Source organism: Cetorhinus maximus, chromosome 21 (assembly GCF_964194155.1).
Source record: "Cetorhinus maximus chromosome 21, sCetMax3.hap1.1, whole genome shotgun sequence".
Lineage (NCBI taxonomy): Eukaryota > Metazoa > Chordata > Chondrichthyes > Lamniformes > Cetorhinidae > Cetorhinus > Cetorhinus maximus.
This window is the reverse complement of record NC_135899.1, coordinates 36,987,374-37,013,557: the sequence shown is the minus strand read 5'-3', so window position 1 is coordinate 37,013,557 and position 26,184 is coordinate 36,987,374. Positions and strand designations below refer to the sequence as shown.

Here is a 26,184-nt window from a genome sequence, read left to right as displayed (position 1 = left end):
TACAAGGTGTCCCTCTCTAGTCTGACCTCCTGGTTCCCAACATCCAGCCAAGTTAGTTTAAACCTCCCCAATAGCAACAGCAAATCGCCTGCAAGGAAATTGGTCCCGGTTCTGTTTAGGTGTAATCCACCCGGTCTGTACAGGTCCCATCTCTTCCAGAACTGATCCTAATGCCCCAGGAATCTAAAGCCCTCCATCCTGCCCCGTCTCTCCTGCCACACATTCACGTGCTTTATCCTCCTATTTCTATACCACTATGCGTGGTACCAGGAGATAGGTCCTGTTTGCTGATTTCCTACCAAGCTCTCTTAAATTCTGACTGCAGGACCACATCCCTCTTTCTACCTATGTCGTTGGTACTGATGTGGACCACGACCCCTGGCTATTCACCCTCCCTTTGCTCAAGGTGCTCTGCAGCTGTTCAGGGACACTCTTGGCCCTGAAATCAGGGAGGCAACAACAAACCATCCTGGCTCCTTGTCTGCAGCTGCAGAAATGCCTGTCCGTTCCCCTAACTATCAAATCCGATATCACTGTTACTCCCATCTCCTATCATGCTTTTAATCCCCTTTGTGCACCCCCCCCCACCCCGTACAGCTGATCCAGCTGTGGTGCCATGGATTTGGCTCTGGCTGCACTCCCCAGATCAATCATCACTTCCATCAGTATTCAGAACTGAATACTGGTTGGAGAGTGAGATACACTCAGGGACTCCTGCACTACCTGCCTTCCTGTCACTTCCTGACATCTTCCCTAGCTTGAATTTTCATGCTAAGCCCCCAGTGCTGGTAAAGTGAGCCAGATCTCAGGAGTGGGTATGGGGTAGAATCGGACCCTGCTTTAGATGGTGATTTTCAAATGGTTTGTTATTTTGGTTGCTTCAAAGTTTGGTGTAAGCTGACTATTGTGATGTTGTTTGTCTGATGGTTTACCAATCTTCTGTATAGATTTATAAATCACGATAAATTCACTTTTTTAACTTAACCCAAACTACCTGATTTGTCAGCCTTGTTTGTTCCTATTCACTGAAACATCAAGGGCCTACAGTAAGAGTCCTGTACACAATATATTTGTCAATGTCACTGTAGGCTGGCATACTTCCTCCATCAATGGGTTTGTAATTTCCAGTTCACAGGAAGCAGAACATTTCTCAAAGAAAGAAAGACTTGCATTTATATATCAACTTTCACAAACTCCGCGTCTGAAAGCACCTTACAGCCAATGAAGTGCATTTTGAGGTACCGTCACTGTTGTGAGATAGGAAACTTGACAGCCAATTTGTGCACAGCAAGCTCCCATAAACAGCAATGTGTTGGTGACCAGATAATCTGTTTTTTGTGATGTTGATTGCAGGATCCATATTGACCAGGACATTAGGGATAACTCCATTGCTCTTGTACAACATAGTGTCAAGAGATCTTTCACATTCACCTGAGAGCGGTCTTGGTTTAACTCATCTGAAAGATGATACCTCTGACAGTGCAGCATTCCCTCAGTACTGCACTGGAGTGTCAGCCTCAGTGCTCAAGTCTCTGGAGTGAGACTTGAACCCACAACCTTCTGACTCAGAGACAAGAGTGCAAACAAAGCCATGGCTGACAATAACTTATAATATTCCTGTTGTATTAGATTCGGTTTCTAAGGGGTTAAGTCCCAAGGCCGCGTACAGAATGCTTTTCCCCCTGTAAACTGGAAGCCTGAAAGTTTGATTTGATTTAAAGTGGTAACTAGTTAGAGCTGCAGGTGTCAGTGTTGTCTTTGTGTCTGGGTTCCTGTTTTGTGTTTTATTTTGTGAATGCAAATCCCCGAAGCCCAGTGATCACCTCCTGATTTGCCAGGATTAGGTGATTAGTCTGCAGGGGGACACTCCTCGGTAATGTGCAGCATTGTTTGTGTCTCTCCACAAGTGCACAATGGGTTTGTATTGAGGCCCAACAATGGAGGTTGTCTGTACAAGGGCCTTGGTCTGTCCTGAACCTGTTTAACAAGGACCACTCTCGCCCTGGTAGTTCAAAGCCATTCGACAGATGGAGTTTGTCACAAGAAACCTGTTAGTGACTTCCCGTGTTTCCCATTCCTTGATCCAAAGGATGTCTGCTGGTTGATCTTGCTCAGGAACGTTGCTCCACATGGGGGACCAAGATGGACAGTGGGCAGGACAGACAGCTCATCATGGAGTGGTAAGTGAGGTACAACACAGAGGGTTTCAAGCAGCTTGTGGGTTATCGTCAGTCGGTGGATGTGTGGGGGAGTGTTGTTTGTGAGGACAGGAAGCCAAAGAAGAGCAGTTGAGTGGAGGGTTCCAGTTATGATGCACATTGTTGAGTTCAATTGAGTCTGAGTAAGATGCGTGTGTGTGTGTGATGACCTTTGCTAGAAGGTGCACAGTACTCTGCTGCGGAGTCTGACAGGGTGAATGCTGAGGTCCGGAGTGTTGTGGCAGCGGCTGTCCACGTAGATCCAGCAAGTTTGGTCAGTAGATTGTTTCTGTATTTGACCTTTGCTGCTGTTTTCTTCAGATGTTCCCGAAAGGACAGAGTCCTATCTGGAGCCACTCCCAAGTATGTTGGGTTAAGATAATGCTTTAGTCTCTGGCCATCCGTGTAGATGTACAATTCTTTTTTGGCACTGGCATTGTGGAGCTGGAATACACTGGATATGGATTTAGAAGGATTCAATGTGAGACGCCATGTGCTGAAGTCGTCCGTCAACTTTGTAACGTCTTCATTCAGGATGTGGTCGAGTGCAGAAGGTCGGAGCTTGGGTGGCTCAACAGGTGTCATCAGCACAGCTGAACTTTTGGGACGTGATGTCTGGCAGGCCATTTGTATATGTGTTGAACAGGGTTCCCAAGGTGGACTCTGAATTATCTGTCGCGATGAAATGTTTCAATATCTGTCCCGAACCAGGTTGGAAACATTCTGGACAGCTTTAGGAGCAGGTGTGTGAAGCTGTGAAAGGTGGTAAAGTCCCTGGTGTCAGCTGGAATGGACATCTTAAGGGATTATCTTCAATCAGTACTGCTGATTAACCATTCTGCTTTCATTCACTCAAGAAAGTTCTATTGTTTAAGCACAGATCTAACAGTCTGTCAGGAATAAAACTCAAGGAATAACCCACTCTTCCCAGGACAGCTCAGTGTTAGATTTAGTGAGGTTTTTGAGCTTGTTTTCAAATCCCTCCATGGCCTCTCCCCTCCCTATCTCTGTAATCTCTTCTACCCCTCAGTACTGAACTAGAGTGTCAGCCATGATTTTTTGAGCCCAAGTCCTGGGGTGGGATTTGGACTTACAATTTAGGAATTTTAAATGTAAGTTTAAAATCAAACATTCACGATCTTTAACACTGGTTTATGAAACATCACCCAGGAAGCTGGTACCAGCCACAGAAATGACCACGGCCCCAGATGGGAATAATGAGAGTGGTGAGTTTCTGCCGATTGTGTCTGTTTGAGGCGGCTCTTCAAATTACACTCAGGGTTTTTGGGTGTTCAGGCACCAACAGTCAGTCATGTTCATGACTCCAGTCTACATGCTGTGGTCAGCAATTATTTCAGCAAACTACAGATTATAGTTTATTTCAGTTGTGTCACATCAACAGGAGAAATAGTTAAAATAGTTTAATATAGTCATAATTACATTACTACCTCAATAATATTGTCCAGAGTTTCTGCTTTGTTTTTTTCATGTATGATAGAGTTTAAAATGGTGAACTTTCTCTCTATCTCTCTCATCTTTATAATACTGGATGAGGAGGGTTGGGGGGTCGGTGTTGGTATAGGAGAGAGGAAGAGAGAGATAAGAGGAGGGGGGAGTAGCAGAATGTCAGTGGAAAGATAGGAAGAGGAGACAGAGGAGGAGGATGGAAGAGAAGCGATAGAAGCAGAGGAGAGGAAAATAAATAGCCCCGCAGAGTAAATGACTTCATTAACTTTAATACAACACTCAGAGAGCAGCAGCAGAGGTGACTGGAGTTTTATGGAATAGCTGCTTCCCCAAGGTGCTGGGAGTGATCGATAACACTCACATGACATTGAAGGTCACCCGAGGAGACTCACAGAGCTACCTGAACAGAAAGCAATTCCCCTCCTTCATGTAGTGTGTAATGTCCGTCTGAGAATACTCCATGTGAACGTCACTCACACTGGATCATCCCACAATGCTTTCATTGTCAGGGACTCAGACATCAGACCCATATTCGGGGAAGGGGAGTGACCTGATGGTCAGCTGATTCGGAACAAGGTCCATACCTTCCTTCCGTGGCTGATTCTACCATTTCATGCACCACACACTGAGGAGGAGATGTTGTTTATTGACGCCTGTGTCTCTCTGAGGCAGCTCACAGAGAGAAGCTAGTGGGATGTTCAAGAACTGTTTCAGGTACTGGCTACACTGTGGGATGGATCACAGTATTCCCCAGAGAGAGATAATGGTCACAATCAACCTCGTGTACTGCACACGGAACAATATCACTCTCAAACAAGGTCTAGACTGGGACAGTCCAGGCGAGGAACTGGGAGAGGTGAATGGACCGGAACGTCCTGGGAGAGGTGAATGTTCCGGGACCGGGACATCCCGAGAGAGGTGAATGGACCGGGACATCCCGGGAGAGGTGAATGGACCGGGACGTCCCGGGAGAGGTGAATGGACCGGGACGTCCCGGGAGAGGTGAATGTTCCGGGACCGGGACATCCCGAGAGAGGGGAATGGACCGGGACATCCCGGGAGAGGTGAATGGACCGGGACATCCCGGGAGAGGTGAATGGACCGGGACATCCCGGGAGAGGTGAATGGACCGGGACATCCCGGGAGAGGTGAATGGACCGGGACATCCCGGGAGAGGTGAATGGACCGGGACATCCCGGGAGAGGTGAATGGACCGGGACATCCCGGGAGAGGTGAATGGACCGGGACATCCCGGGAGAGGGGAATGGACCGGGACATCCCGGGAGAGGGGAATGGACCGGGACATCCCGGGAGAGGGGAATGGACCTGGACATCCCGGGAGAAGTGAATGGACCTGAACATCCCAGGAGAGGGGAATGGACCGGGACATCCTGGGAGAGGAACGAGATGAGGGGAATGTTGAGTGCAGAAATTGGATCTGAGGGGAGCTGAACCTACACAAGTGCAGGAGATGACCCCTGGTTAGGGCAAGCTGTAGGGGCTTGGAGCATATACTCATGCAATAAGTCTGACTTCATGCCCCACTGTGCTCCACTTGCCTCATGCATCAGAGATGGAGAGTCTAACAAAACCAGGATATTGAAATTCAAACAGAGAAGATTCACTCCCTAACAGCACTGTGGGTGTACCTACACCACATGAATTGCAACGGTCAAGAAGGCAGCTCACCACCACCTTCTCAAGGGCAACGAGGGATGGGCAATAAATGCTGGCCTAGCCAGAGAAACCCACATCCCGTGAATGAATAAGAAAAACGACAATCTCCAATTGTTAACTTTTAACATTAATAAGAAAAAATTAAATCGATAGAATTGTCCAGTTCTATACATAGAAATAAATTACATTTTTCCACGTTACAACATATTAAAAATATTAATATTTTATAAAACATTCTTATATTTATTCGAGCAGTTTCAATAGTTGGGAAGTAAAAAGTTTCCGTTTCAAGAAAGTGTGATCATTCAAACAACATCAGCAAAGTGCAAATGAACACATAATTATTCAAAATGTGAAATCAACACTGACCTTGGACAAGGAGAAAGTGGAGGTATCAGAAACCGGAATTAAATACTCCACGTCTCTCCAGACTCCTTGCTCGGCCCCCATGCCCAGACCAGCTCTTCTCCCTGCTGCCCCCTGTGCTGTGTACCAGGCACTGTGCTCAGTGAGTCTCCCTGTAGCCCCCTGTGCTGTGTACCAGGCACTGTGTTCAGTGAGTCTCCCTGCTGCCCCCTGTGCTGTGTACCAGGCACTGTGCTCAGTGAGTCTCCCTGTAGCCCCCTGTGCTGTGTACCAGGCACTGTGTTCAGTGAGTCTCCCTGCTGCCCCCTGTGCTGTGTACCAGGCACTGTGCTCAGTGAGTCTCCCTGCTGCCCGTGTGCTGTGTACCAGGCACTGTGCACAGTGAGTCTCCCTGTGCTGTGCACCAGGCACTGCGCTCAGTGAGTCTCCCTACTGCCCGTGTGCTGAGTACCAGGCACTGTGCTCAGTGAGTCTCCCTGTGCTGTGTACCAGGCACTGTGCTCAGTGAGTCTCCCTGTGCTGTGTACCAGGCACTGTGCTCAGTGAGTCTCCCTGTGCAGTGTACCAGGCACTGTGCTCAGTGAGTCTCCCTGCTGCCCCCTGTGCTGTGTACCAGGCACTGTGCTCAGTGAGTCTCCCTGTGCTGTGTACCAGGCACTGTGCTCAGTGAGTCTCCCTGCTGCCCCCTGTGCTGTGTACCAGACACTGTGCTCAGTGAGTCTCCCTGCTGCCCGTGTGCTGTCTACCAGGCACTGTGCTCAGTGAGTCTCCCTGTGCTGTGTACCAGGCACTGTGCTCAGTGAGTCTCCCTGCTGCCCCCTGTGCTGTGTACCAGGCACTGTGCTCAGTGATTCTCCCTGCTGCCCGTATGCTGTGTACCAGGCACTGTGCTCAGTGAGTCTCCCTGCTGTCCCCTGTGCTGTGTACCAGGCACTGTGCTCAGTGAGTCTCCCTGCTGCACCCTGTGCTGTGTACCAGACACTATGCTCAGTGAGTCTCCCTGCTGCCCCCTGTGCTGTGTACCAGGCACTGTGCTCAGTGAGTCTCCCTGCTGCCCCCTGTGCTGTGTACCAGGCACTGTGCTCAGTGAGTCTCCCTGCTGCCCCCTGTGCTGTGTACCAGGCACTGTGCTCAGTGAGTCTCCCTGCTGTGCGATGATAAATGGAGATCCTGGGATGAGCTCTGGGACTGGGGCACACTGTCTGTTCCTGGACAGAGAATCTGCTGCCTCGACTCGAGGACTGGAACCCTGAGGGGCTCCGTGCAGCCAGTGAGGGCTCTGGCCAGGGTTGGGAAAAGGACATAGGGTCAGGCGAGAGGTGAGGTGCAGAACGAGAGGTCCGGTAAGGAGCGTGGCATCAGATATGGGGAGAGAAGCTGACAGAGAGGTCTGATGAGGTGCGAGGGATCAGGAAAGACATGACGGATCAGGAGAATTCATTCCCAAGTCACTCCCCCTGTCACAGAGTAACTCTTCGAGCATTGGGTCAATCTCCTCTATCCTTTGTTCCTGTCTCCTGTGTCCCTCCCTCCTATGTCCTTTTCTCTTGTGTGTCTCTCTCTTTCCTTTGCCCTTCACTGTTGTATACCTCTCTCGTCAACGCTGTGCCCCTTCCCTTCTGTACTCTCCCTCCTGTGCCCCCTCTCTCTTGTGCCCCCTCTCACCTGTGCCTCCTCTCTCCTGTGTCCTATCTCTCCTGTGTCCTCTCTCTCCTTTGCATGTGCTGATCCTACCTAGTCTGACTTGGATGCTGTGGGCTGGGCCTGCCTCTTCCAATCTACTTGTGTCTCAAGTAGTAATCCAGAGATTATTACCTTTCTGGTTCTGATTTTTAATTTAGTCCCGAGCTGCTCCAGCTCCCTCAGCAGAAGATCTTCCCTGGCCCTATCTATGTCGTTGGTACCCACATTAACCATGGCAACTGGATTCATCCCTTCCCACTCCAAGGCTGTGATTTTCCAGTTCCGTCTGCTCCAGGACCCATCACGGGCAGGATGGAAAATTTGACAAACTAACAAAAAGGCCATTTACTTTCGGCCAGAATTTCCAGTCCCAGCCAAAAGTCCCGGCCTAAGTTTCTCGCCATCCCTGAGGAGATATCCTTAACCTTAATCTTACAGCGTCTGTTCCTCACAAAATTCAAACTGAGGATAAGCCTCACTCGCCTTCCATGTGGCCAATGATGATGTTAGTGTTTTATTCTGCTTACAGTGCAGGTCTGTCTAACTGTCATTTAACTTGGCTAACTTCTCTCAGTGAGCTGCAAACCACATGAGGTCCAAACTGCAACTAAAACCTCTCCCAGCAAACACCCAGAAAAATTGAAACCAGAGAGCCTTCCTAAGCTCCACCTATCCCCATGATGATGCCGCCTGTTCTGGCTGTCCTCAAACCGACCTTTAAATGAATTCTCCATTATTTACAATTTTTCCTTTGACCTGATAAAGTGAATGGGTTTTACAGCCTTTCGGGGATCACTGAATCTTTTAAACTCATTTAGCTCTAACTCCTAAAACAAAACAATCTCTCTGGACTGTCATTATTGCAAGGAATGCAGACATCAGGTCTCCAGCTCTAGAGTTAAGTAAGCCCACCTGCTGTTTTATCGCTTTTTCTATTCTGACCTTTTTAATATACAAGCTAAAAGTTATATTCCTAAAATTAAAAATTATATTCTAAAACACATGAACCATGAACTAAGTATTCACAACAATCCTCACCAGAAGAAAATGAAAATGTGTCACCAAGTGATGTGTTTTCATTTATGCCATGTAGAATATTACATTTTACAATACGTTATATATCTTAACAATTATGGTACACATAATAATCATCCTCCCATTGTCCAGTCAACTTCACAAGTTCATCAGCTCTCTGCTCAATTCCATGTCCAGTTTAAGATGTAAAATATTACTTTTTGGGATGTTTTCTGAAAGTTTTCTTCTTACAATATTTATAGTCCAAAGTTCCATCTGCAAAAGAAGATTCTTCATTCTTATTCACAGGTGAATTTTCAAACTCAGTCTTTGAAACAGTCTGTGCTGAATTCAGCTTTTGAACCTCATTGGTTGTTCCAAGAACGTCATTTACAATTTCTTCTTTGATCTGATGAAGTTCGTACGTGCAGCTTCTTGCAGTTAGAGCACTGCTTTCCCAAAGCTAAGCTCACAATTCCGATGAACTCAAGAAGGATTTGTCACACACCTTGCGTGGGAAAGGTTTGTCCTCTGTGTGAATATGTTGATGCGTACAGAGGGATGATGAATCTGAGAACAATTTGTCACACACCTCGCACGTGAATAGCTTTTCCACAGTGTGACCACGTTGGTGTCTATGGAGGTGCAATGATTGTGAGAATGATTTGTCACACACCTCACAATTAAACGGCTTCTCTCCAGTGTGACTGTGTTGATGTTTTACCAGTGTTGATGACTGTGTGAAGGCTTGATCACATACATCACACTTGAATGGTTTCTCCCCTGTGTGTATCAGGAGGGTTGAAGATCTCGCAAAAACTTTCTCGCAAAATTACAATTTAAGTGATCAAGTTTGTGAAGACTTTGTCATAAACCTCACACTTGACCTCTTCTGCCCCAGTGTGAATGAGCTGGTGTTCATGGAGGTTCGTTAACCACGAGAATGATTTGTCACACACCTCGCACTTGAATGATTTCTCTCCTGTGTGAATGCGTTGGTGTTCACAGAGGGATGATGGCTGCAAGAATGTTTTGTCACACACCTCACACGTGAATAGTTTCTTTCCTGTGTGAATGCGCAGATGCACACGGAGGGTCCAGGACTGTGTGAATGATTTGCCGCACACCTCGCAAGTGAATAGATTCTCACCTCTCTGAGTACATTTGAGTACACAGAGGGTCAATGACCACACAAATGATTTGTCACACACCTCGCACGTGAATGGTTTCTCCCCTGTGTGAATGTATCGATGTTGCACGAGGCCCCTTCTGCTCCCTCTGTAAAAGATCCCATGGCAGTATTTTGAAGAAGAACAGGGAAGTTATCCCTGGTGTCCAAACCAACATTTATCCCTCAATCAATACCACTAAAAAACAGATTATCTGGTCATTATCACATTGCTGTTTGTGGGAGCTTGCTGTGCACACATTGGCTACCACGTTTCCTACATTACAACAGTAACCACACTTCAAAAGTACTTCATTGGCTGTAAAGAGCTTTGGGACACCTGGTGGTCGTGAAAGGCTCAATATGAATGCCAGTCTTTCTTTTGGAGGAGGTGGGACATCTTGGAGAGATTTGAAAAGACAGGAAACATCCAGATCACCAACACACAGACAGAACTGACCATTCACAGTCCACAGGATAATAACCAGCTCCCAACACACACACACACAGAACTCAACAATAGGAAATCAGTAAGAATCCTCAGACACTCTGCACCTGTGGGGGAATCAGATGCAAGTCCTTTCTTTTTCCTCACTTGACTGTCACACATCCTCTCTTTCCAGCAGGGACACTGGATAGTGACCAGGAGCAGACATTGTGGCTACTTTCTTTCCTCCGCCCAGCCCCATCTTCCCTGGCGCTGTGAGGACAATGGAAAAGACAGTCGGGTGGAGTGTAAATCGGGCTATCAATTCACTATGAGCTCGAGTCGTGCTGGTGAAGACCGGTTTTACCTTTAGAGTATGTGTTTAATACAAAAAACACTCACTGAAATGTTAATTCAATGGAGATTTTGAAATTTCTCCCCTTGTTTTCCAATATTATTTGAAGAAAACACACAGGGCACGAAGTGCTAGAAGCTAAGGAAAATATTGCTTCAGTGTAGCTGATTGAAGGGTTCTGGTTTATCCTGGGAAATTAGATACACTGCACTCACTCACTCTGCGCATCCCAAATTCAGCTATCAGCCACAGCACTGGGCAAAACTATCAAATCCAAGCCCAGGCTTTTGGGAAAGGCCGAGGCCTTCAGGTAAAATCTTTAAAGAAGACATTAAAAAACATTTCAATAAATGTGTCTTCGGGTATGACAGCCAAATTGCTTTGGAGGTTACAGAGTTGGGAGGGACAAGGCCACAGATGGATTTGAAAACAAGGGTGAGAATTTTAAAATCGAGGTGTTGCTTGACCAGGAGCCAATGTCGGTCAGCGAGCACAGGGGTGACTGGGGAATGGGTCTTGGTGTCAGTTAGGACATGGGCAGCAGAGTTTTGGAGGAGCTCAAGTTTACAGTGCAAGATGTGAGAGCAGCCAGGAGAGCATTGGAATAGTTGAGTCTAGAGCCTACAAAGGTCTGGATGAGAGTTTCAACAGCAGATGAGCTGAGGCAGGACGTCACTGGTCTCTTCTGTGAGTGGAGCTTGCACCTCTTCATATGCACAGTGTCCCTGTTCCTGACCAACATAGGGAAATGACAGTGAGAGCCAGGGTTGGTAATGGAGAACCCTTCATAGAATCATACAGATCATAGAATAGTACAGCACAAAAGGAGTGTGGCAATGCTGCACTGTCAGAGGTGCCATCTTTCAGATGAGATCTCAAACGAGGCCCCTTCTGCTCCCTCTGTAAAAGATCCCATGGCACTATTTTGAAGAAGAGCAGGGAAGTTATCCCTGGTGTCCTGACCAACATTTATCCCTCAATCAATACCACTAAAAAACAGATTATCTGGTCATTATCACATTGCTGTTTGTGGGAGCTTGCTGTGCGCACATTGGCTACCACGTTTCCTACATTACAACAGTAACCACACTTCAAAAGTACTTCATTGGCTGTAAAGAGCTTTGGGACACCTGGTGGTCGTGAAAGGCTCAATATGAATGCCAGTCTTTCTTTTGGAGGAGGTGGGACATCTTGGAGAGATTTGAAAAGACAGGAAACATCCAGATCACCAACACAGAGACAGAACTGACCATTCACAGTCCACAGGATAATAACCAGCTCCCAACACACACACACACAGAACTCAACAATAGGAAATCAGTAAGAATCCTCAGACACTCTGCACCTCCCAGATAATTACACCTCACCTTCTCATATTCAGTAATGAGCCATCAACAAAAGTCAGCCTGTAAATCAGAAGGGAAATGCTTCCAATAAACACACTCAATATCCAACACACAGCTCCAGGCAAACAGTTCAGCACAAAGCACCGAGTAAACAGCTCTCTCAGCTAGATGTTCTCACACAGCATAAGGGGCATTTCCACAGCTGATTCCCCACAGGATAGTCAGGCTGCCTGAAGATTAGTGTGGATATTATGTGATGTAATTATTATAAATTATGTTCCTCACTCACCATCTCCTGAGTTGGTGTTGAGTCCCTACAGGAAGTGAAGCAGCTGTGGAACAGGAAGAGGAGGGAATGGACAGAGTGGGTGGGGCTCTCTGATTGACGTCTCTCACAGCCAATCCAAATATTTCTGGAACAACATGAGTGTCCTGAAGCTTGGGAAACTGACCAGTGAAACAGAGGCAACTTTGAGCAGCAGATCAGGTGGGGACTTAAACTTGTCATTGTCCCATCTGAATAAAACCTCACTTATTGCAGCTGCTGTCTCAGTTCCCCGGTAAATGTTTGACAGAGATTTCTATGTGGGAATAGCATTCTTCTCCTCGGAGGCCTTCAAACTGACACCATCAGTGTGGGATGTGTAGCCTCAGGTGTGTTTGACAGCAGATCAGAAGAGGAAGACACACAGCACCCAAGGCAGCGATGACGTGCAGTGGTGGGAGAGAGGGACACGGGAGAGAGGTTCACGGGAGAGGGGGCACAGGAGAGTGTGGCACAGGAGAGAGGGGAACAGGAGCGAGGGGAACAGGAGAGACGGTGAGGGCAAACAGAAGGGAGAAATAACCGACTCAGATTCTGTGACTGGGGGAGAGACTGTGACTCAGAGATTGACTCTGGGACTAGGGAGTGACTGAGTCGGAGAAGTTTTTTATTCATGCAAGGGATGTGGGCGTCGCTGGTTAGGACAGCATTTAATTCCCCTTGAGAATGTGGTGGTGAGCTGCCTTCTTGAACCGCTGCAGTCCATGTAGTGAAGGTACACCAACAGTGCTGTTAGGGAGGGAGGTCCTGGATTTTGACCCAGCGACAGTGAAGGAATGGTGATATATTTCCAAGTCAGGATGGTGAGTGGCTTGGAGGGGACCTTCCAGGTGGTAGTTTTCCCATCTATCTGCTGCCCTTGTCCTTCTAGGTGGCAGTGGTCGTGGGTTTGGAAGGTGCTGTCTAAGGAACCTTGGTGAGTTCCTGCAGTGCATCTTGTAGATGGTACACACTGCTGCTACTGTGCATCGGTGGTGGAGGGAGTGAATTTTGTGGATGGGGTGCCAATCAAGAGGGCTGCTTCGTCTTGGAGCTGCACTCATCCAGTCGAGTGGAGAGTATTCCATCACACCCCTGTCATGTGCCTTGGAGATGGTGGACAGGCTTTGGGGAGTCAGGAGATGAGTTACAGGATTCCAAGCCTCTAACCTGCTCTTGTAGCCACAGTATTTATATGACTAGTCCAGTTCAGTTTCTGGTCAATGGTAACTCCCAGGATGTTGATAGTAGATGATTCAGTGATTCAATTAAATGAACGACTTCTCCACAATTAAAACGGGGATGCAATAACTTCTCCACGTTGACACTGTCCTATTAAACACTCACAGAAAAGATAAAGCATGGATTAGATACAGAGTCAAGCTCCACCTAAACTGTCCAATGACAGTGGATGGTTAACCAGTTGTCCACTGTAACCTTTCAAGTCTGTGTTTCTTGGACTTAATGGAGTGGATAGGAAGTCTTTACCCAGGAAAAGGGCCCGGGTGAGAGAGGGGAGTGGTTTAATTGAAGACTCAGGCATCTCAGGTGGAGGTGAGAGTGGGGTTGTGTAAATCAGGAGCTGCAGAAATGTTGTGGTGAACGGAGGCCCAAAGGCTGAGACAGTTGGGATTTGGAGAGTGCGGTTGTTAGTGAATTGGGGAATAGTCTTTTCCAGGGATAAATACAGAAGGAGGGAGAGCTGGAATGTGGGAGGGGGATGTGGATGCTGAGCAACACATGGAAGTGATCAGAGATGGCCTTCTCTGTGGTTGATACGAAAAGAGTAGTGAGATCGGGTGAGACAACGAGGTCAAGGAGGTGGCCGGGAATCTGGTTGGGGAAATCACTGAAACTTCGAGACGGGGGAAGCAAGGAAACTTCTGGAAAGACAATTGCTTCTCAAATACAATCTATACTTTACCAGCATTAATTACTGATACACAAAAAGCAAATCTCAATCCTATCAGCTCATTACTGGAATGTTTGGAATTGATCCAATCTGGTTGCGGATGAAAAGAAAGGGCTGGCCCACAAAAAGTCATCAAATTTGGCAGCGATTACATCGAGACAAAGGGTCAAAATTACAATCACCAAACCCTGTCTTGCCCAGCCCCAGTGGCCTAATGGATAAGGCACTGGCCTCTTATGCCAGGGATTGTGGGTTCAAGCCCCATCTGGGGTGGAGTGAAGTTTGGTCCAGAAACAAATGTCGAATCTCCTTCTCTAGACAGTGTCACATTCTGTGACAGACAGGGAACTTTCTGCACACCCCACGCTGGAGCCCCAGCACTGCGCTGAACAAAATGTACACTCACTGGAACAGGTCGGTTCCACTCTCAGCCTTCTGGCTGCACCAGAGAGGATCCCAACACTCAGGGAACAATGTCACCTCCACTTTCCTGCCAAATACTGTCCCTCTAACTCCAATCTTCAGTTTATCCAAACAGTCAGTACTTTGAAATATCAACTGATAATACATAAAATTAGATTGACAGATTTTAATCAGGAAGGATATTAAGGAATCTGGAACTAAGTGGGGTGGATGGGGTAAATCTACAAATCAGCCAAAATCTAATTGAATGGTGGAACAGGCTTGAGGGGCTGAATGGCCTCCTCCTGTTCCAATGTTCCTGAGTTGATCAGGGGATCAGGATCAAAAGACGGGGAAATGGATTTAAGATACAGATCAGCCATCATAGAATTAAATAGGGACCGAGATCAAGGGGCTGAATGGCCTCCTCCTGTTTCTGTAAATGTGTACAACAATGTAACATCATTGGTAGGAGACAAACAATCCCATCCCTGTCCATCACCCATGCACCCTGTTCTCTGGTTGTAACTGAGTGGAAACCTGTTATTGTATTTGAGCACAATAAGTCATTGTCACTGAAATGAAGCCCAAGGGTTTGACAAGCTCTGTTTAATCAAAGTGAAGGCCCTTTAACTGTGTGATCACAGGACAAGCCTCACCCTCACACTGTACATCCCAGTGAGATCAGACATCACAATAGTTTATAAATGGGCTCAGTTTGAGGTAGGAGACTGCACAATCAGCTTGAGTGAAGGAAAGGGAACTGCACTGACTGTGACAATGGAAATATCACTCGCTAGCTGACACTTGTTGCTCTGGAAGGTTTGTTTCAACCTGTCAGTCAAGCTTCAGAATTCGAGGTCAGTCAACGAGGACTGAGATGAGAAATCTCTTCACTGAAAGGGTTGTGAATCTTTGGAATTCTCTCTCCACCCCGGGAGCTGTGGATGCTCAGTCATTTAATATATTCAAGACCGAGATTGATGGATGTCTGGATGCTGAGGGAATAAGGGATATGGGGATAGCGTGGGAAGGTGGGATTCAGGTAGAAGATTAGCCCTGGTCATATTGCCAAATGGCCTACTCCTGCTCCTATTTCTTATGTTCATCATATTCTCTGGGTTGTTATAGCTGTTATTGCATTCCTGTGCAGCAAGTCATTGTAACCGACATGATCAGTTTTATAAAACAACTTGAGGAGATCATTAACATGCTGGACAGGGTCTATGGAAGTTTGTCTGTATAGACTTCCAGAAGGTATTTGATCATGTTCCACACAGGAGATTATTCATCAAGATGAACGTGCAAGGAATTGGAGGGAACCTTGTGACATGGGTTGATAACTTGTTTGGGAGATAGGAGACAGAGACTAGTGATAGAGGGAATGTTCTCCGATTGTCAGTATGTGCCCAGTGGTGTTCCCCAGGGATCTGTACTGGAGCCTCAGCTTTTAATTATATTGATCAATGACTTTGATGGAGGAATAGGATGGGGTAGTTTACTGATGACACTAAGTTAGGTGACACAATGAGTAACGTCGATGGGAGTGGAAAGTTGCAAAGGGACATTGATAGGGTAAGTGAGGGGATGAAGCTGCAACAGCTGGAGTTCAATGTGGGGAAGTGGGAGATCATTTATTTTGAACCTCGCAAAGATAAATCAGGGCATTTTCCAAATGATGAGTATCTTGGAACTGTTTTGAGTCCAGAATGTTCCGAAGAAGAGTCATATTGAATTTGAAATGTTAACTCTGATTCTCTTTTCACAGATGCTGCCAGATCTGCTGAGTTTTTCCAGCACTTTCTGTTTTTATTTCAGATTTCCAGCATCCTCAGTATTTTGCTTTTGTATTACTGAAGCAAACTTATAAAAAAATTATGTGACCAATTGAAGCAGTTTTATTTAAGGGTGGTACATTGTGATCTGATTGGCTTCATGATGAATGCAGTGTGTAAATATCCACAGAATAATTTCTGCACTCATTTCACAACATATTTGTGTTTCAATAAATGGTGGGTGGGGTTTGTACAAGAAGCCCAGAGCCAGAAGAATTATTCGTGTGGCTCAGACGGCAAGTTTTAGCCCTGATGCCCTGGCTAACATGGATCCTGCAATCAACATCACAAAAACAGATTATCTGGTCATTATCACATTGTTGTTTGTGGGAGCTTGCTGTGCACACATTGGCTGCCACGTTTCCTACATTACAATAGTGACTACACTTCTAAAATCACTTAATTGGCTGTAAAGTGCTAATGGATGCCCTGGGTTTCTGGAACTTGATATGTTAATGCAGGTTTCTTTCTTTGAGAAACATTATGCTTCCTGTGAACTGGAAATTATAAACCCATTGATGGAGAAAGTATACCAGCCCACAGTGACATTGACCAATATATTGTGTACAGGGCTCTTACTGTAGGCTCCTGAGTGTTTCAGTGAATAGGAACACATCATGTGACAAATCAAGTAGTTTGGGTTGAACTAAATAATAAATTTACTTCCAGTTATAAATCTATACAAAAGTTTGATTAAACAACAACACAATATTCAGCTTACACCAAACTTTGAATCAACCAAAATAACAAAGCATTTGAAAGAGACTCAAGATCTTTCCGAGAACATGAAATGAATCTTGGAAGAGTAAGGTGAATATATCACACCGTTATTACATCGAGGTATGATGGGCTGAGGGAACTCAGGTCTGTAGAGACTCATCCCCACTTCCTCACCATACTCAGGATAGTAGTCCTCCCAGACAGGAGAGTACAAACATTCCCCATGGCATTAGTCAAACACCCATCATCTGAAGAGGATCTGTCTATAATTCACATCACCAACTAAAGCAGTGTCTGATTCTACCCCATACCCACTCCTGAGAGCTGGCTCACTTTACTAACACAAAGACTACACAAATAGTACAGATGGAAGTTTCTTTAAAATCCCGAAAATTGAGTGAAGGTTTTATTACAGAACTCACACTGATAGAATTTCTCCCGTGTGAGTGCATTGATGGACCAGGAGAGACACTGACTGTGTGAAAGCCTTGTCACAAAATCACGCCTGAATGGTTTCTCCTGTCTGGATCCTCTGCTGCCTCAAGATGACTGTGTGAAAGCCTTCCAACAAACCTCACACATAAAAGGATTCTCCCCTGTGTGAATCGTCTGGTCTATCAGGAAGAACGTGGACTTTGTGAAGGCTTTGTCACACACCTCACACTCGAACATCTTTTCCTCATGGTGGATGTGTCAGTGTTTCATGATCGATAAGTTTACAAATATTTGGTCGCACACCTCACGCTTCAATAGTTTCTTTCGTGAATGCGCCGACAATACACCAACCCTGATAATTGTGCAAAGCCCTTATTACACACCTCACACTTGAATGGTTTCTCCCCAGTGTGAATACGTTGGTGTTGCAGCAGTGTCGATGGCTGTGTGAAGGCTTGGTCATAAACCTCACATTTGAAGGGTTTCTCCCCTGTGTGAATCCCCTGGTGTCTCAGGAGATCAGTGGATCGGGTGAAAGCCTTATCACAATCCTCACACCTGAATGGCTTCTCCCCTGTGTGAACGCGTTGGTGTGTGCGGAGGTTTGGAAACTGAGGATGATTTGTTGCACACCTCACACTTGGATGGTTTCTCCCCTGTGTGAATGCGTTGGTGATTCATCAGGGTCAATAATCGTGCAAAGTTCTTGTTATACACCTCAGATTTGAACAGCTTATCCCCTGCGTGAATGCGCTGGTGATTCAGAAGAGTCGAAGAGTTTGTGAAGGCTTTGTCACACAGCACACACTTGAACAGTTTGTCCCCAGTGTGCACGCATTCGGAAGTCAGACGTGTGTGTGAATACTTTCTCACACACCTCACATACGAACGTTTTTTCCCCTGTGTGAATGCGTCGATGATACATCAGACCTGATGATTGTGCAAAGCCTTTTTCACACACCTCAAATTTGAATGGCTTCTCCCTGGTGTGAATGCATCAGTGATTCATGCGTGTCGATGAATTAGCGAAGGCTTGATCGCAGACCTCACAGTTGAATGGCTTCTCTCCCATGAAGCTGTACTTCCTTGTGTGAAATATTGGACAACAGATGCACCTCGTGTGTTAGGAGATCATATGAGCCTGTGGAGCCCTCCTCACACACCTCACACTTAAACAGCCTCTCACCTGTAGGAATGAGTTGATGGTTCATGAGGCTCGATGAATGACTGAAGCTTTCACCACACTTGGAGTCCACTCACACTGCTTCCCAGTTTCACCCTGACTGATTGCCCACAGCCAAACCTTTGGAAAGGTTGGTTCTGAAGAGGAAGGTTCCACACCACTGACCAGTTTCAGATCTGATAATATGTCAAAGCTCCCTGACCCGACCGATTTCCATGGTTTCACTGCCCAACCTTCTCTGTGTTGAGCAATGCTGTGAAGGGACTGGATGTCTTCCCACAGTTGTGCAGTTGTTCTTGGGTGATGGTCAGGATCTATCTGCGGTGTCTATCCTCTCTGTATTCTCTGGTGTAGTACAGTGCAATCCTTCTATAAAACAGGAAAAGGAAACATGATTTCCTCCAACTCCCTCTCCTCCTTTGCGGAAGGGGCTGGCTCCTCAGTTACAGACTGTTCCACAGTGAGTGCCAGTCTACTATTCCCTCACTTGAATGTCGCACGCCCTCTGTTTCCAGCAGAGATATTGGATAGTGACCAGGAGGAGACAATGTGGCTGCTTTCTTTCCCCCGCCCAGCACCCCCATCTTCCCAGGCACCATGAGGACAATGGAAAAGACAGTCGGGCGGAGTGTAAAATGGGCTATCAATTCAACATGGGCTCGAGATGTGCTGGTAAAGACCAGTTTTACCCTTAGAGTATGTTTAATATGAAAAACACTCATAAGAATGTTAATTCAATGGAGATTTTGATATTTCTTCTCATTGTATCACCAGAACTTTTGAACTTCAGCTATTCTAACAATAGAACCCCTGTCATAACACCAATTCTATTAGTAATATAAACACATTGCTTGGTGTCTCCTAGCTAGGTGAAAGATTTTAGTCCCTTCGTTTGGATGGTTTATTCAACAAATGAAAATGTACTCTTTACTTTTTAACTTACATTTCTCTAACATCTCAAAACTACTATACATCAAAGCACCCAGACTAGCTGGCTTTACTCCAATGAAGACACACACATACACACAACCCCAAAGATACAGACCCTACTACAAGTCCAATTTTAAAATAATTTCTAATAACATCATATACATCAATACCTTCATGACATCCCCTCCCTATCGAAAAATGAACCGACATAATTTTAAAAGACGGCTTTATTTTTTAATAACCCATCTCACACACTTCTATACTTATTACACTATTACATTGCCACATGCATGCATTAACATAACATTATATATTCACAAGTCCTTGGTATCAACCGAAATCACTCCAGTTCAGTGTCCAGGTTTTTTAAAAATTGTCCAATTTTCCTTTAAGCTTCAACCTCTTGATAACGGATCAGCGAACAGATTTTCTCTACCAGCAACATGTATAATCCATAGATTAAATCGTTGTAATAATAGACTCCACCTGAAAAGTCTTGCATTTTTGTCTCGAAATTTGTCCAAAAACTTCAAAGGATTGTGGTCTGTATAAACAATTGTTTCTGATGAATTGTTTCCAACATAAATTTCAAAATGCTGCAATGCTAATAGCAGACCCAAGGTCTCATTTTCGATCATTGAATATCTTCTCTGTTGTACATTCAGTGAAAAATACCCGATCAATTTTTCAATTCCTGTGTCATCTTCTTGTAACAGTACGGCCCCAATGCCCATATCGCTTGCGTCAATGGCCAACTTAAATTGCTTGGCATAATTGAGTACTGCCAAAACTGGTGTCATAGTTAATACAGTTTTCAAACTATCAAATGTCTTCTGACACTTCAGTGTCCATTGAAACTTCTTGTTCTTTTTTAATAGTTCAGTCAGTGGAGTAACCACTTGGCTAAAATTTGGTACAAATTTCTGGTAAAAACCACTCATGCCCAGAAATCTGAAAACGTCTTGTTTTGTTGTAGGCACTGGGAAATCTACGATAGCCTCAACTTTCACATCTCTCATAGCTACCTTACCATGTCCAATGGTATGGCCTAGATATGTAACTTGCACTTTTGCAAATTCACTTTTAGCCAAGTTCATCACCAAATTAGCTTCTAGTAATCGAGAAAATAATACTTCCAGATGCTGTAAATGTTCCTCCTACGTCTGATTGAAAGTGATTAGATCATCAATATAAACAGCACAATTGCTTAGACCTGAAATTACTTTGTTTGAAATGTCGCAGGTGCATTCTTCATACCAAATGACATGACTTGAAACTGATATAGTCCATCTGGCATTACAAAAGCCTTAGCTCTCTCTGACAATGGTACCTGCCAATATCCTTTTAGTAAGTCAATCTTTGTGATAAATTTTTATCATCCCACTTTCTCAATGCAATCTTCCAACCGTGGTATAGGATATGAATCCACTTTTGTTACTGCATTCACATTTCAATAGTCCACACACAGTCTTTGTGTTCCATCCAGTTTCAGTACCAGTACAATAGGCAAACCGGAGGTGTCAGCTGTGGCTCAGTTCATAGCACCTTCACCTTTGAATCAGAAGGTTGTGGGTTCATGTCCCACTCCCAGAAACCAAGAACTGTGAATGTACTCGAAAGAGTTACAATCTGTGACTGTTGATAACTCAAAAGAGTTACAATAGGCAAACTCCAGTTACACAAACTGGGCTCAATGATATAATTTTGAAGCATGAAGTCAATTTCTTTTTGTACTTGTGATAACTTTGCCAGATTTAATCTATAAGGATGTTGCCTTATTGAAGATGAAACCTGTACAGAGACATCATTTTTAGCTAAATCTGTCCTTCCCAATTTATTCCCACAAATAGGTTTGTGTGACTGCAATAGCTTTTCCAAATCACTTTGACACTTGTTTGGAAGGTAACTCAATATTTCATTTAAATTTTCAACCACCTTCTCATTATCCAATGTGATTAGAGGAAAATCAATTTCAGAGTCCTGCACTTCTACCTCTTTCTCATCTTCCACCATCACTAATACCTCTTTTTGTTCCTCTTCCCTGTCAAAGTATTTTTAAAGCATATTTGCATGACATACCCTTTGTTTCTTTTTTCTAACTGGAGTATTTATTAAATAATTTACTTCACTCAATTTCTTTTCAATCCTGTAAGGTCCACTAAATCTTGCATTTAATGAATCATCTAGTACTGGTAACAAAACTCTTACTTTCTCTCCAGAAACAAAACTGAAAGTTTAGCTTTCTTATCTGCCTTCACTTTCATCATTTGCTGTGATGTATTTAAATGTTCCATAGCCAACTGACATGCTCTGTTCAATCTTACCCTGAAATTTGATACATAATCCAGGAGAATAGTTTCTGAGTTTTGACCCACCAATTTCTCATGAATCAATTTCAGTGGTGCCCTTACCTCATGACCATAAACTTGTTCAAAATGGTTAAAATTAGTCAATGCATGAGGAGCGTCTCTAATAGCAAATAACAAGAATAAAATCCCCCTACCCCAATCCTGTGGATAATCCTGACAGTACGGTCTCATCATGGTTTTTAAAGTTTGATGCTATCTTTCCAAAGCTCCTTGTGACTCCAGATGATAAGCTGTTGACTTAAACCGTTTTATCCCCAAACAGTTCATTACTTCCTTAAACAGCTGTGACGTAAAATTTGAACCCTGATCTGATTGCATTTCCTTAGGTAAACCATATCTTGTAAAAAATTTAATTAATTCCTCCACTATCTTCTTAGTTGTAATATTTCTTAAAGGTATCACTTCAGGAAACCTAGTAAACACATACACTATTGTCAGTAAGTACTGATTTCCACTTTTAGTCTTAGGGAGGGATCCTACATAATCAAATATAACCCTCGTAAAAAGTTCTTCAAATGTTAGTATTGGGATTAAAGGCACCAGCTTAATCACTGCATGTGGTTTCCCTGTTACTTGACATGTATAACAGGTTCTACAGAATTTGACTACATCCCTATGCAATCCTGGCCAAAAAAATACTTCTGTATCTTTTCCTGTGTTTTCTTAATTACTAAATTAGGATCCCCCCATTGTAATTTCATGAGCAATCTTCAGAAGCTTATTTCTATACCCTGCTGGGATAACAATCTGATGCACCTCACTCCAGCTTTCATTTGCTGAGACATGATCCAGCCTCAATTTTCTCATTCAAATATCTCCCTGAAGGTAATAACATTTTGCTTCTGTTTCTGAATAAGCTTTCTGATATGACTGCTTTAATTACAAATCATTTTCCTGTAACACCACTAACCTCCTTGAGTTAAACACTTCAGCTGAATTGTCCTGTAGTCTTTCCTCTTGAACAATCTTATCAAACACAATGCCAGCTAATTGGATTATGACACCTTCTTCTTGCCTTTGAACTGCCTGCCTTTCCTGTTTTTCTTGTTTCAACCTGTGTGCCTGTGACCTCATTACCATCCAATCTGGAAACAATCCAGGATGCTCTCTCTGTAACACCTTTGTTGAAAACACTTCTACAGGCAGCTCAACTACTTTAGGCATCACTCACATTTGTGATCCAGCTATATCATGACCCAGTGTAAATTGAACCCCTGCAATGGACAATTTTTCCACTTAACAATAACTTTACCTGTCCTCCATTTGCTCTTTAAATTTACCTTCCACAATGGAATGGATTGAGCATCTCCATGAACCCCACTTATTATCACCTGCTCCTGCAATACTCCCTCTGAACAACAAATATCACTATCCCACTATAAAGGATTGACTAGCCCCTGTGTCTCTTAAAATGTTAAGATCTTTACCTACTCCACCTGTTACACATGGAAAGACTTTCCCTTCACACTCAAACTCTTTAAACATTTCTGCAACCTGCTCCTCAGAATTCTCTTGGGTAAACTGTGAACACATTCCCACTTCTTTTCCTATCATTGATTCTCCCTGTTTTATTTGTACAGAAACCACTGGTTTTTCAGAACCCACAGTACTTTTACTTCCAGAACTTTTCTGTACCCCAATAATTCCAACAGATTTTCCCTGCAATTTCGAACACATTGACTTCTGCCCCACATTATTACAATGAAAACACCTCAGTTTTTGAATGTCACTCCTACCCTCAGCACCTTCCTTTTTATTCTGAGAAAAAAACTTCCTGGAAACTTCCGGCTACTCTTTCTCTTTCCTGACTACCTACCTTCCTTTCACCTTCCTACTTTCTATCTTTTTCCAATTTGAAAGGGTAACGAAGAAAAGGTTTAGCTCTATGACTAACTCACAATCGTCAGCTCCTTGCTGCTTGTTTTACAGTTTGAACCCTCTGTGCCTCCACATGAGTTCTCACTATCGAAGGTATTGAAGCCTTAAATTCCTCCAAAAGAATTATTTCCTTAAGAGCTGCATATATTGTCTCTAATTTAATGTCCATATCCACCAGTCAAAATTACTTTGTTTTACTCTTTCAAATCCAATATAAGTTTGCCCAGGCTGTTTTCTCATTTTACTAAATTTCTGCCTGTATGCTTCAGGGGCTAACCCATAGGCACTCAAAGTAGCCTTTTTCAGAACATCATAATTCACCGATACTTCTTCAGACAGTGAAGCATATACCTCATGCGCTCTACCCAGCAACTTAAGACTGTAACAATGATGTCCAATATTCCGGTAGCCATTTCATCTGTTTAGCTAGCTTCTCAAATTAAATAAAGAATGCTTCAATATCTTTTTCCTCAAACTTTGGAAGAGCTTGTACAAATTTAAACATCTCCCCACAGGATTAACTGTCATAACAAAAGAACAAGAACAAAGAAAAGTACAGCACAGGAACAGGCCCTTCGGCCCTCCAAGCCTGCACCAATCATATTGCCCGTCAACTAAAACATTTTGCATTTCTGGGGTCCGTATCCCTCTATTCCCATCCTATTCATGTATTTGTCAAGCTGCCTCTTAAACACCACTATCGTACCTGCTTCCACCACCTTCTCTGGCAGCGAATTCCAGACACTCAATACCCTCTGCATAAAAAACTTGCCCTGCACATCTCCTCTATAGTTTTCTCCTCTCACCTTAAATCTATGTCCCGTAGTAATTGACTCTTCCATCCTGGGAAAAAGCTTCTATCTACTCTGTCCATGCCACTTATAATTTTGTAAACTTCTATTAAGTCGCCCCTCAATCTCCGTCGCTCTAGTGAGAACAATCCGAGTTTCTCCAAACTTTCCTCATAGCTAATAACCTCCAGACCAGGCAGCATCCTGGTTATCCTCCTCTGCACCCTCTCCAATGCCTCCATATCCTTCTGGTAATGTGGCGACCAGAATTGCACGCAATATTCCAAGTGTGGCCTAACCAAGGTTCTATACAGCTGCATGACTTCCCAGCTTTTATACTCAATACCCCTGCCAATGAAGGCAAGCATGCCATATGCCTTCCTGACTGCCTTATCCACCTGCGTTGCCACTTTCAGTGACCTGTGGATCTGTACACCCAGATCCCTCACATTTGTCCGGATTAAACTCCATCTGCCATTTCTCCGCCCAAGTCTCCAACCGATTTATATCCTGTTGTATCCTTTGACAATCGTCTTCACTATCTGCAACTCCTCCAGCCTTAGTGTCGTCTGCAAACTTACTAATTAGCCCAGTTACATTTTCCTCCAAATCATTTATGTATACTACAAACAGCAAAGGTCCCAGCACTGATCCCTGCGGAACTCCACTAGTCACAGCTCTCCATTCAGAAAAGCACCCTTCTACTGTTACCCTCTGTCTTCTATGACCAAACCAATTCTGTATCCATCTTGCCAGCTCACCTCTGATCCGATGCGACTTTACCTTCTGTACATGTGGAAAGGCATGGACTAGTCAGGGATGGTCAGCATGGATTTGTTAAAGGAATGTCTTGCCTCACAAACTTGATTGAATTCTTTGAGGAAGTGACAAGAAGGGTTGATGAAGGTAGTGCAGTGGATGTTGTGTACATGGATTTTAGCAAGGCATTTGACAAGGTCCCACATGGCAGATTGGTCAGGAAAGTAAAAGCCCATGGGATTCAGGGTAATGTGGCAAACTGGATAAAAGGTTGGCTTTGTAACAGGAAACAAAGGGTAATGGTCGATGGATGCCCTTGCGAATGGAAAGTTGTCTCAAGTGGTGTTCTACAGGGCTCGGTGTTGGGGCCCTTGCTGTTTGTGTTATATATTAATGATTTGGACGTGAATGTGGGGACCATGATTGGGAAATTTGCAGATGACACAAAGATCCATCTGCCACTTTACCACCCACTCCACCAACCCATCTATATTGTTTTGGAGATTATGGCTATCCTTTACACTATCCACTACTCGGCCAGAGGAGAGCCATAATCTCCAAAACAATATAGATGGGTTGGTGGAGTGGGTGGTAAAGTGGCAGATGGATTTTAACATAGAGAAGTGTGAGGTCATACATTTAGGGAGGTCAAACAGTTACAGGGATTACAAAATAAATGGGAATATACTAAGATGAAGTGAGAGATCTTGGCGTACAAGTACACAGGTCTATGAAGGCAGCAGTTCAAGTAGACAAGGTTGTAAAGAAGGCATATGGAATGCTCTCCTTCATTGGCAGAGGTATAGAATATAAAAGTAAGGATATAATGTTGGAATTGTATAAAACACTGGTGAGGCCACGACTGGAGTATTGTGTGCAGTTCTGGTCACCACATTACAGGAAGGACGTAATAGCTCTGGAGAGAGTGCAGAGGAGGTTTACAAGAATGTTGCCAGGGTTAGAAA

General features: G+C 44.4%; 2 protein-coding genes, 1 long non-coding RNA gene and 1 other non-coding gene across 4 annotated transcripts in view; 3 read left to right on the top strand and 1 right to left on the bottom strand.

Moving 5' to 3' along the window:
- Positions 1–26,184, top strand: part of LOC144695222 (uncharacterized) — a 579,912-nt gene that overhangs the window by 192,940 nt on the left and 360,788 nt on the right. The gene's annotated exons all lie outside the window — the stretch shown is intronic.
- LOC144695293 (uncharacterized) overlaps positions 1–26,184 on the bottom strand; it is a 226,234-nt gene that overhangs the window by 36,251 nt on the left and 163,799 nt on the right. The gene's annotated exons all lie outside the window — the stretch shown is intronic.
- The window catches only part of LOC144695252 (uncharacterized), a 233,413-nt gene that overhangs the window by 132,481 nt on the left and 74,748 nt on the right, over positions 1–26,184 (top strand). The gene's annotated exons all lie outside the window — the stretch shown is intronic.
- On the top strand, positions 14,118–14,190 carry trnak-cuu (transfer RNA lysine (anticodon CUU)). Its single transcript has one exon. It is a non-coding gene; the product is annotated as a tRNA-Lys (tRNA).